The sequence below is a fragment of the Neophocaena asiaeorientalis genome, unplaced genomic scaffold (genome assembly GCF_003031525.2).
Source record: "Neophocaena asiaeorientalis asiaeorientalis breed wild unplaced genomic scaffold, Neophocaena_asiaeorientalis_V1.1 scaffold225, whole genome shotgun sequence".
Classification (NCBI taxonomy): domain Eukaryota; kingdom Metazoa; phylum Chordata; class Mammalia; order Artiodactyla; family Phocoenidae; genus Neophocaena; species Neophocaena asiaeorientalis.
Genome location: NW_020172364.1, coordinates 3579734 through 3591480, shown reverse-complemented (window position 1 = coordinate 3591480; position 11747 = coordinate 3579734).

Sequence of the window (11747 nt, the reverse complement as noted above, 5' to 3'; positions counted from 1 at the left end):
TGGGTGGGCTCCAAAGAAGGCTCGCGCACGGTGGTCCTACGAGATCCAGGCAAGGAGAGGGTGCAATCCAGGCAGGTGGCTCCGGGACCGAGGCGGCGCCCTGAGCCGGGCGATGCTGAGGGATGCGGGCAGGTCGGTCCCAGGGGAATCTGGACGGACCGGTCCTGGAGGATCCGGGGCGCTTGGAGAGCTCGGAACCAGTGGACTCGGGGGGGCGGGCCGGGGAGGGAGTGCGCAAGTGGTGGCAGTTCGGTGTGCACAATAATCCAGAGGTCTGCTGCGGGTCCGACTCGGATCGGGGACTCCGGGTGCGCGCGCCGTCCGGGGTCCGAGCTGGGCTCTTGCTGCGCCGCTCACGTACTCACTTCTGCTGTCCCCAGCGCTGGCGCGGCCGCTCTGGGCGAGAGGGGTGGGGCCGGCCGCCTGCCTGTCATCTCTGAGGCCCCACCCTTAGCCATCCTCCACCCACTCACAGACCGCCAGACGCGCTGGTTCGGCCTCGAGAGCACTCTGCCGGAGTTCAGTTGGCGGCGGCTCCATCACGCCCACCCTCGTTCTCTGCGGACTGGGGTGGGCGGGGCCAAGGAAAAGATGAATCAGATTGGGCGGAGCGATACTGTCCGTCAGAGGGAGAAGCCCGCCTCCTGTCCCCCATTGGCGATTAGTAACCGAACCTGAGTCCGGCGAGGTGCCATCCACGTACAACGAGCCGGGGGCGCCCCCGTGTGGTCTGTACGTGCCCGGGGCCGCCGCCATGTGGCTGTGTTTCCAGGCACGTCCTGACACTAACGAAACTCGGCTTAGGCAATACCAGGTGGGCGTCCTCCGCGACGCATCCTGCAACGAGGGCCTTCTCGCTTGTTTATTTATTCATTCATTCATTCAGCTGTGTTTCATCATTCTTTGAGCCAAAGACTCTAGCAACTTCTGGCGATACAGCAATGGATAAGACAGAGGTTCGTGCTCTCTTGGAGCTAGTTTAGCGATGGAAGCAGGCATGAAGTTATCACAGCAGAGTGTAACTTATTATTATGGAGGAAGGACAGAGTTGCTGGAGCACATGTGAGAAGGACGGCTATGTCTGGCCCTGAGGAAATGACATTCAAGCTGAAATGTGAAAGATGAGTAGTAGGTGAAGGATGTGTGTTTGGCGGGGGCAGTTTCAGGCAGAGCAAACACTCTTTGTGTGAAGTCCCAGGGGCAAGAGAAACATTTATCGGAGGAAGCTGAAAGAAGTTCAGAATATCTTAAGTGTAGAGTTGGAGGCTGAGGGGGGCCAAAAGGAAGCTTGCAAATTGGTGTGGGGGACCGGAGGAATTTTTTTTTAGATTCATAAGGCCTTCCTGGAGTGAGGGGGGGAAGGTTGGGATTGACATATGCACACTACTATATATGAAATAGATAATAAGGACCTACTGTATAGCACAGGGAACTCTACTCAATACTCTGTAATTGCCTACATAGGAAAAGGATCTTAAAAAGAGTGGATATATGTATATGTATAACAGATTCACTTTGCTGTACAGCAGAAACTAACACAACATTGTAAATCAACTATACTCCAATAAAAATTAAAAATAAAAAAGCCCTCCCTGAGAGCTAGGGTTTGAAGCAGAACCATTACTTTATCAGATTAACATGGCTTCTCTGGGAAAGAAGAATGGGAGGAGGAAAGGGTGGAAACAGGGAGATCAGAGAGGAAGCTGTGCAGTGGTCAGGCAGAGGAAGATGGTGACTTGGACTAGGGTGGTGGCTGTGGGGATGGAGAGAAGTGGGCAGGTCTAAGATATTTTAGGAGGGCTTCCCTGGTGGCACAGTGGTTGAGAGTCCGCCTGCCGATGCAGGGGACACGGGTTCGTGCCCCAGTCTGGGAAGATCCCACATACTGCGGAGCGGCTGGGCCTGTGAGCCATGGCCGCTGGGCCTGCATGTCCGGAGCCTGTGCTCCGCAATGGGAGAGGCCACAACAGTGAGAGGCCCGCGTAACACACACACACACACACACACACACACACACACAAAAGAAAATAAGATATTTTAGGAGGGCTTCCCTAGTGGCGCAGTGGCTAAGAATCCACCTACCAGTGCAGGGGACACAGGTTCGAGCCCTGGTCCAGGAAGATCCTACGTGCCGCGGAGCAACTAAGCCCGTGCACCACAACTACTGAGCTCATGTGCCACAACTACTGAAGCCTGCGCGCCTAGAGCCTGTGCTCTGCAACAAGAGAAGCCACCACATTGAGAAGCCCACACACCACAACAAACAGTAGCCCCCGCTCACAGCAACTAGAGAAAGCTTGTGTGCGGCAACAAAGACCCTTCGCAGCCAAAAATAAATAAATAAATTTATTTTTTTAAAAAAGATATTTTAGGAGGTAGAGTCACAGGATTTGTGATTGGGTGGTTGAGAGGTATGGGGCAGATAGAGACATCAAGAAGAACTCCCAGGTTTCTGGATTGGGCAAATGGACTTGTACCCCATTTGCTCAACAAACATTTGCAAAGTGCAATAAACACTCTGAAAAAAAGTCTTGTTTATTAAGAATTAGAAGTTATCATAGCCTCATTTTACAAACAAAACTGACATCTAGAAAGGCTTAGTGACTTGCCTCAAGTCACAGTGCTCATAAGTGGCAGGGTGGGATTTGAATCAAAGACTGTATAGCTTTTAGACTCACTCCTTCTACTTAATCAGAGACCTAAGGATCACCTAGATTCTTGTTAAAAACTAAGAAGTCGGAGCCACCCACTCATCTTGGATTTTGGGACTCAGAATCTCTGGGGTATGGGGCCCAGGATTCTGCATTTCAAATAAGCATTCCAGGTGATTCTGATGCACATTGAAGTTCCAGAGTCACTATCACCATGCAGCCTCTTACTGTCCTAACTGGAGAAACATCCCTCCATGGTCCCTCTGAACCTTCCCCAGCTACCCTAAGATTTCTGAGGACAGAGAGTGTGAGAGATCAGATTCTAGGTGGCCTCGGAAGCAAGATGGTCACTCTTAATCCTCTGACCATGAAGTACCCTAGATGTGGTGCTAAAAGCTCCATTAGTGTCAATGAGGTCATGGATCCATTGCTCAAAGACATTGCTGCTCTAGAGAGCTCAATCCTCCTGGCCAGAGGTATGCATGGGTACCTGGGGCTGGGGTGGGGGTGGAGGGAGGAGGATGCCATGAGATTCCCAGATTCCACACCCCCACCCCACCCCCATCCCCAGGAACTTCTGCCTTCGATCTCTTCTTAAGCCCTAGAGACTCCCAGCAACATCATTCAAGGTTCTAGACCACAAAAGGGATCTTGGAGATCATCTTGTGCAACTCCCGCATTGTAGAGCTAGAAAGCCTGAGGCTCAAGAGATAGGTCAGCTTGGCCTAGAGCCCCCTCTGCCCTGGGGCGCTGGTTGCAGCAGGGCAGGGTAATATTTCGGCAGGTGGCCTGGCAGTAGCAACACCTCCCAGCTGAAGCCCTGCTCATTGTAAGGCAGATCCGTGAGGCCGACACTCCTGTTTGCCCAGCATCTGTGCCAGGGTAGGCCTCGCCCTGGACAAACACAGCCTGTCTGGCGGCAGGCACAGTCTCCTTTGTTCTTGGGCCTGATAGCAGAGGCAGCCGGGCCAGCAGGTAACAGAGGGCCCGTCCTCACCGGATGTTGGCACCATGGTTCCCACGGGAATGGTTCCTGATCAAGAGGCCGACAGGCTGGAGGGCACCTGAGTACTGGCTACAACAGCCTGGGGCAGGAAGTTGACCACCTGGCAACAGAACAGACATGAAAGGAGGGCAGGTGGAGGGACAGGAACTAAAAGCCAGGCCAGATAAGGAGGGCTGGGACACCTCCATCTCTCCAGGCCTGCATGGGCAGAAGGTCCTAACCCTCTTATCTTTCCAGGCTGACGAGGTACCAAGGAACCCAGGGAGTGGGCCACAACCTTTGATCCGGAATGAAGGAAAAACGTCCAGACTGAGGTCAAGATGCCTCTCTCTGTGCCCATCATTCTTTGTCCATTTGTTTCTAGGAGGAACCTGAATATAGAAGCAAGAACTTGGGCTTTGGCATCAGAGGGACCTGAGTCCAAATCCTAGCTCAGTCATTTACCAGCTGGGGAACTTATGATAAGAAGCTGAACCTTTCTGAGTCCAAGTATCTACAGGAATGAAGGTGGGACAATAATCATACCTCCCTTGCAGGGCTGTTATGATGCTCTGGCCAAAGGGTCAGGAGCACTGCAGGTGCCTAATAAATGCAGGTGCCTCATAGCAATTAACACTCAGGCCCCAGAACCAATCTTGAAACACGATCAGTTTAGGGATAATCAGAAGAACGTGTGTGAATTGAATTGGGGCTTAATACTCCCGTGGCTGTGACCAACTCCAGATTCTCTTTGAAAAAGATAATAAATATGTGTCCCTGGGTTTGCGGTTTGGGGATAGTGGCAAGAAAGACAAAACTGGGAGAAGAGGGCTTTGGGGCAGTAAGTGATGGAGGGATGAGCGCTCTTTGGGCTTCAGTTAAGAACTAGGGTGGTGGCAGGGAGACCAGTGAGGAGGGCACAGGCAAGATGTGATGGCGACAGGGCTGGGATCATAGCACACTAGTCTGAGCAATGGAGTGGCTGGTCATTTATGGGAAGAGAAGTAAAAACTTGGGGAAGAGCAATTTGGTTGGGAGAGAGGGGAAATAGGGACTGAGGGTGTCATTTTGGACTGGGTAGGATGGGGAGGCCTGTCAGCATGGAGCAGATGGCTGGCTTCACCACTCCCACCTCCTCCACTGACCCTCTCCATTGCCATCTAAGCAGCCTCAGTTCTGGTCTCTCTCTGTCCCTTGGAGGCACCACCTCAGGACCTTGGCACTGGCTGTTCCCTCTGTCTGGATCTCTTCTTCCAGCTGTTACAGAGCTGCCTCTCAGAATTTAGGTCTCCGCTTAAATGTCACCTCCCTGACCACTTGGATCTCCTCCCTCCTCCCCCACACCATCACTGTCTATCCCATTGCACTATTTTATTTTCCTTATACTACTTAGCACTAGTTGAGATTATATTAGTTAGCCATTTGTTTACACGTGCATCATCTGTCTCCCCTTCTAAAACGTTAGCTTCCTGAGAACGAGGGCTTGTCTTATTTCCCACTAAATCTGCAGGGTAAGGACCACTGCCCTGCATGAAGTAGCAATTTACTAAATGAATCAGTAAGTACAGCAAATATGTGTGATTCCTGCTGCCACGTCCTCTTCCCAAGCCTATGGCAGACGTTGTTCATCAATTATGGGCTCTTTCCTCACGTGATGCTGCAGACAGCCCTTATCAATCTCAGAGTTGGCATAGAAGTTCCACCTACCTGCCATCACTGTAGTGGACAAAGGCCCTCTGCTGGCTACCGTGTGACCTTGCATGAGTCTTTTAAAGTTCCTTGGGCTTCAGTTTCCTCATCTGATGTCTCATCCCAGAGGTAGGGGAGATTTCCACCCCTATGGGCGGGGCCTCCTGTCAAGAACTGACCTCACGTGCAGACGTGCCAAATCCCCTCAGACAGGATGCTCAGCTGAGTCACAATCACTCCTGCACTTTTCTGTCTCTCTGCTTTCTCCATTTTCTCATCAGCCCCAGAAGGCAAGCCTAGAAAGGACCTTTGACACCTGGCCCAACAAAACCCTCATTTTCAGATGAGGAAACTGAGCTCAGAGAAGAAAAGTCAAGGGAGCCAGAAATCTAACAAAGCCTAGTTGTCCACACCCAGTGCTTTGGCCGCCGCCATCCCTCTCCCCTGATCCCCACCAGGCCAGGCACTCGCTGCCATCAGCACCTCCTCTCCCGGATGGGAGCCGGGCCGCAGCTTCCTTATTCTTGGGCACGTTCCCAAACTCCAGGAGGAGGGCGGCCTGGCTTCCCTCCAGGCCCTGGACAGTTGGCCGGAGAAGGATGCCCCGTGGTTTCCTGGTTCCTTCCTCCACTTCTGAGCTGCCCATTCAAGGAGGTGAGAAAGGTGCCAGCCTCCTCCTCCACAGTTGCTTTCGGAAATTGGAAATTGCCTCGGGGTGTTTGGACCAGGACGAGGTTCTCAGCTGTTCCAAAGCCAGCTGATGCCCTGTTGGCAGCTTCTGGCCCTCATCTTCTTCTGATCCAACCTGGATCATCCTCTCCACTCTCTTGAAGCTATTCTGCAGCCAGTATCCTCCCTGACAACAGCTCAGTTCTGGCTTCCCTTGAGAAAGGGCGGAGGAGGAAATAGATGTGTTGACTAAACCTCTCTGTGATCTTAAGTGGAGGTGCTCTAAACATCTCCCAGAGAGGGAGACACCTCAGTTGCCTTTGAACCTGCCTGTGCAGAACTCTTGTTTGCAAACTGTCTTTTCTTGTGGAGAAGCTGCACTTCCTTTTCTAGCAGCTATTTGGGGAAATGTTTGCAGGAACACAGAGCCAGCTCCCTGCTCAGGAGGATAGCAAGCACCCAGAGGGATCCAGAAGTGCTAATTAAAGACCAATACCCATAGACATTTGGGGAAAGTTTCAAACACAGAAAAGACTGGGCCTTTCATGTTTAATTAGGAAAGAAGAAATATCAGGGACTAAGGGTGACTTTTAGGGAGACAGATTTTAACTTGATATTTATCATTTCAGACATTTATTGAACAGTTACTGTGTGCCAGGTGCGGGGGAACAACGGTGATCAGGGAGGTCATGGTCAGAGGAGGAGGGCACGTGTCAAGAATTCACAGGACAAGCCCAGGACAGCATGGGGCCCAGGCACAGATGGGCACCCAGTCCACCTTGTCAAGGAGAGTACCGTGACGGGGTCCAGGAAGGCTTCCCAAGGAGGCAGACATGGAGCTGAGACAGGGCTGAGGCCCGGAGAATAAGACGAGTTGGCCAGGAGAGGGTGACACAGGGGAAAAGTCTGAGCAGCAGGGGTTCTCAGCTTAGACACTTTGGAGTCACCTGGGCAGTTTTTAGAAATGAAGGCTACCCACTCCCAGGGATCCCCGGCTGGGGGCAGGGTCTGGCACTGATGTGTTTTAAAAGCTCCCCAGATGGGTCTAATGTCGGGGGAAGGTAGGGAGAAACACCAGATCATAAAGCATGTTTTGGGGGTGGGGTCAGCAGTGGCCACATTGCAGAGGACTTCACCAGCCATGTGGAGGAGTTTGGAGTTCAGCCCGAGGGAGACAGGAAGCCCCTGATAGGTTTTAAGGTTTCAAGCAGAGAAGTCAATCAGTCATATTTGTTTTTTAAAAGAATGCCTTTCAGTCTTGCATTTCCCTTCTTCCTCCCAAACCTCCACCTGATGTGGAAGGATCCCTAGAGAGGCCCACTCAGGACCTCTCTCAGTGGGACCCCCTGGGGGATCTCCTTTCCTCTGCAGAGCTCAGGCCTTTGCCAGGTCCTGCCTCGGGTCCCTGGGCAGTACAGGTCCTTTGTACCTGCCCCAGGTGGGGAGGGGTCATTGGAATGTCCAGTCCTTTCTCCCCGATTATCCCTGCTCTCCAGCACCTGCCCTGATACTGGCTCTAACCAATTTCACCCCAGGCTTCTTTCCCAGCCCAGCCGGAAATGGTACTTGATCTGCCCCAGAGTTCCACAGGCAGAGGAACAGGTGAGGGATTTTCTTCTCCCTGTTTGCCGAAGCTACCATTCTGGGGTCAGACCTAACAGCTTTTTCCTTCTGGGAGTGTATTTTGCCAGGCCCGTCTGGGTTCCTGCTGCTACTGTCAGAATCCGCACCACACCTCCTGCTCCCAGCTGAAGGGAGAATAGCACGGCGAAAGAGCAAGGGCTTTGGAGTCCATCAGACCTGGGTTACGAACCTGACCACACCTTTCATCAGCTTTGTGACCCGAGCAAGTCGCTTCATCTCTCCGAATCTCCATTTCCATATTTCTAAAATAATGACACCAACCTCATAGGACAGTTGGGAGCATTAAATGGGAGAAACATGTAAAAGCCTGAATGGAGTACCCAGCACACAGTAGGTAGGTCATCAATAAATGGTAGTGCCATTTACCATTATAAGTTAATGTTAATCATTATTATTGCTAGTGCTGGGCGCTCTGCTAAATGACAGAGTTTCTTTGAACAAAAGTTGTAGAATAAGGGGAAGACATGATATCAGCTTGTAGCGTTGCTGTGACATGTAGCATGCAGGCAGTTTGAGAGAATTTTTTCAGATCTGGAGGCTAGTCGTGGGCCAAGAAAATGCTGACTACCTAATAGGCCCTTCAGACCTTTGGACTCCTGCTCCGTTCTGGAGGTTTCCACTGCTACTTGATGGCAGACCGGCAGGAGCCTTTCCAAATGCATCAGGATGAAGCCCGGGACTGTGGTAACGTCACCATCGTCTGGCACAACGTGTGTGGACTGTGCCCACGAGAGCACAGCCCAGGGTTTGCATTGTATTCGAAGCTCCAAGACAGATCCTCCCAGGGACAGATCGTCATAAACGGCTGGAGGGCAGAAGCCAGCTCTGGTCTGTGCATGTCTGCCTTCCTTCTTTCCTTCTTTCAACTGATTAAATGAGGTAAGTGGTCTAGTAGATGGCCAAGTCTTGCCCTCCCATCACCCCACTTTCCACAAAGTTTCCAAGGCAGTGAGGATAAAAACACGTGAGAAACCAACTTGCCTCTTTATTATTAGCTGGGTGAGTGCATGACTGTCCCAAAGCGGGTGTCTCTTTGAGCCGGTGGGGTACCTTCTCAGCCTCACAGCCCAGACCAGGGCCTTACCAGGGGCACTGGCCTAAAGGAGGAGCCCTCCCAAGTGCCCTGTACTTGTGTGGAAAGACAGGAGAGGAGAAGAGGCCAGCTCCCAAGAGAGCACAGGCGGTCACAGATTCAGGAGCCCAGGTAAAGGAAGGGGAAGAAGAGTCACAGGAATGTGGGTGCGTTTTAATACCCTGTGACCCTGTCCCTATCTGAGCCTTGGAATCTGACCAAGTAAATGAGCATCCCTGGAAAAGGGAGGGGAGTTTCTCCACCTCCTACAGGGATACAACAATAAGCAAGACAGGCATGGTTCCTGCCTTCATGGAACCTCAGGTCTAGCAGGGAAGATATTTACTGACCTCGTTAAGTTATTACAATGTAGTAAGTGCTGAGGTGTCATAAAGCTCGCTCCAGAGGCCAGGCCAGGCTATGCTCAGGAAACGCTGCAGACACTGAAACGTTAAGATTGACTTACAGGCCGGGTGAGGCAAGGTGGGGAGAGGGGGGCAGGGCAGGAAGAGGCAGAAGGAACCACAGTGATGCGCAGTAATGAATGAGATCGCTTCCCTGATGTTTTCTCACGAAATCCAGGCCCTGGAGAGTATTCTGAACAACACTTAGATGCTGTGATCCCCAGGCTTGCCTTTCTGCTCCTCAGGCCTTTGTGAGTCTCATGCTACACAGTGCCCTCGGGGACACCAGCTATGCCTGTGGCTCTTTCCCATGCTCCAGACCCCATCTCTCCACTGGCTCCTGGACATCTCCATCTGGGTGTCCTTCAGGCTCCTCAAATACAACATGTCCAAAGTTATCCTCATCTCCCTTCTACCCCCAATCCCACCACCTCCTCCTCTGGGTTCTGCTCCTCCGGGAAGGACAGTCCCATCCACCAAGTGCTCGCATAGGAACCCTGAGCGTCTGCACAGACTCCTTCTTTCTGTCCTACATCCCACTTGTTATCAACCATGACAGGTTTTAGCTACTTAACATTCCTTTTCCTGCTCTCCAGTCATTCATGTCCTCCTGTTCATCTCAGCTCCTGCCTTGGTATAAGTTAGTTCTTCCTCTCCTGCCTGTTTGATTGCAATTAGCTTCTAACTGGTCTGCAAACTCTTAACCACTATGTTATTCTGTTAAATTACTATTTGTGGTCAAGTGAGGTATCCCCGCAGTCCCCCTTCCCTGGCATAGAGGTTAAGACTATGGGCTCTGCAGTCAAGCAGGTTAGGTTTAAGTCCTGTCACTCACTGTCAGTATGACCTTGATCAAGCCGTTTAACCTCTCTAAGCCTCAGTTTCCTCACGTGGAAAATGGAGATAATAACAGCCTCTAGGTGGTACACAGCTGCTGTTTTTGTCCGCCCCCAATACACTTCTCTTCTTCTCACCCTTCCTTTGGATGACAAACCCTTTCTCAACTCCACATGACAGGGCTGCCAATCACAGAGTCTGATCCCAGAGCTGGGCACCGGCCCAGGTCAGGCCAGTCAGAGCCTTGCCCTGGGAACTGGACTCTTGAGAGAAGTCACAGGGACTGAAGGTAGATGATGCTGAGCCAGTCCACACATAACCATGGCAAGCCCTGGTCCTGTCCCAGCCCACCCCAAAGCCTGGCTGTTCATGGTTTCCTTCAGTTCTGTGAACTCTCTCTCTCTCTTTCTCTCTCTCCCCCCACCCCTCTCCCCACACCCCTACCTCCTCTCTCCCTCTCTCTTTCTTTGCTTACCTTAGGGCCTGTTTCTGACTCTAAATCCTGAAATCTGCATCATAGCACTGTTGCCAGAGTGAAATGGAGCCGTGCCTGTCAAGCACATTTCCAAGAATGTTAGCTGTTGGGAGGATGACCCCACCCCCATCGTCCTGGAACCAAAGCCTGCTGGGAGGGGAGGCTCAGTGGAGGCCATTCAGTGGACATGGGCGTCCAGTAGAGGGCGAGCCACGGGAGGGCAGGGATGTGTCCTGTTTGCTGACCACTGACCACTCCCACCCCCACCAGGCCTGCACGGTGGCTGGTACGAAGCAGACCCTCAATAAACATCTGCTTACTGTTGCTCTGATGCTCTGATGTCCAGAGCCCGCACATATAACAACCTGCTGTTCTTGCAGAGCAGATGGTCCTTGTAAAACGTGGCTGGGCCTACGCTCCTTGGCTGTGGTTATTAGAGGTACAAGTGTCATTCCTCCTACAAGAACGGCCCTCCAACTCTGAATCTCTCTTCCTAGGAATTCCTCAAGCCTTGACGCTGTTGCTCTAGATGTCTGTTATCTCTGTCTCTTGGGATCACCTCACCTACCCCCTCTTTGGAGAACTGCTTCTTCCCCACGGCAATCACAAGATTCTAGTGGGCTCTCCAGTCAGAGGACCCTGCCCCATGGCCTCAGGGGTGGTCAAGGAACTAGGGGAAGACCATGGAGTTGCCTTCCTTTCCCAAAGCTGAAATGCTGTGATTTAGGGCTTGCTGGTGACCATCCTCCCCAAACATGGAAACATTCTGTTTGCATAACAGAAGATGAGAGAGACAAGAAATGAAGAAAGCAAAAAGAGACTTGACAATATCATTTGAGTTCCTCTATCCAGTCAGCTTCCGGGATTAACCCCCTTTCGGTGAAGGACTGACTCATTTCTTCAGTTAACAAACTTGTATTCAGCACCTAGTGCATAAAGGGGAATACAGAAATAAATGAGATACTGTCACTGTCCTTGGGGGAATAAGTGTACTGTGACAGGAACGTGCATGTGTGTGTACACACACACACACACACACACACACACACACACACTCATCATGGATCACGGGGCAGGCACCAAGCAAGAGGGTACACTATTATCTGGGCCTAGGTCGGGGTGAGGGCAGCTCAGTAAAGACTTTGCGGAGGTGGTGACCCCCAGAGGCATCTTGGAACGCCACTGGTAGGTGTCACCCTCAGTGGGTCTACCCTTTAAATTAAGAGGCTCGGCCGCTGCGGCTGCTCAGTTGGAAATCCCATGTGGATTTATTTCTAAGGATAAGCCTTTGTCCTATGAGCATACTGCTGAGCTGGTGGCC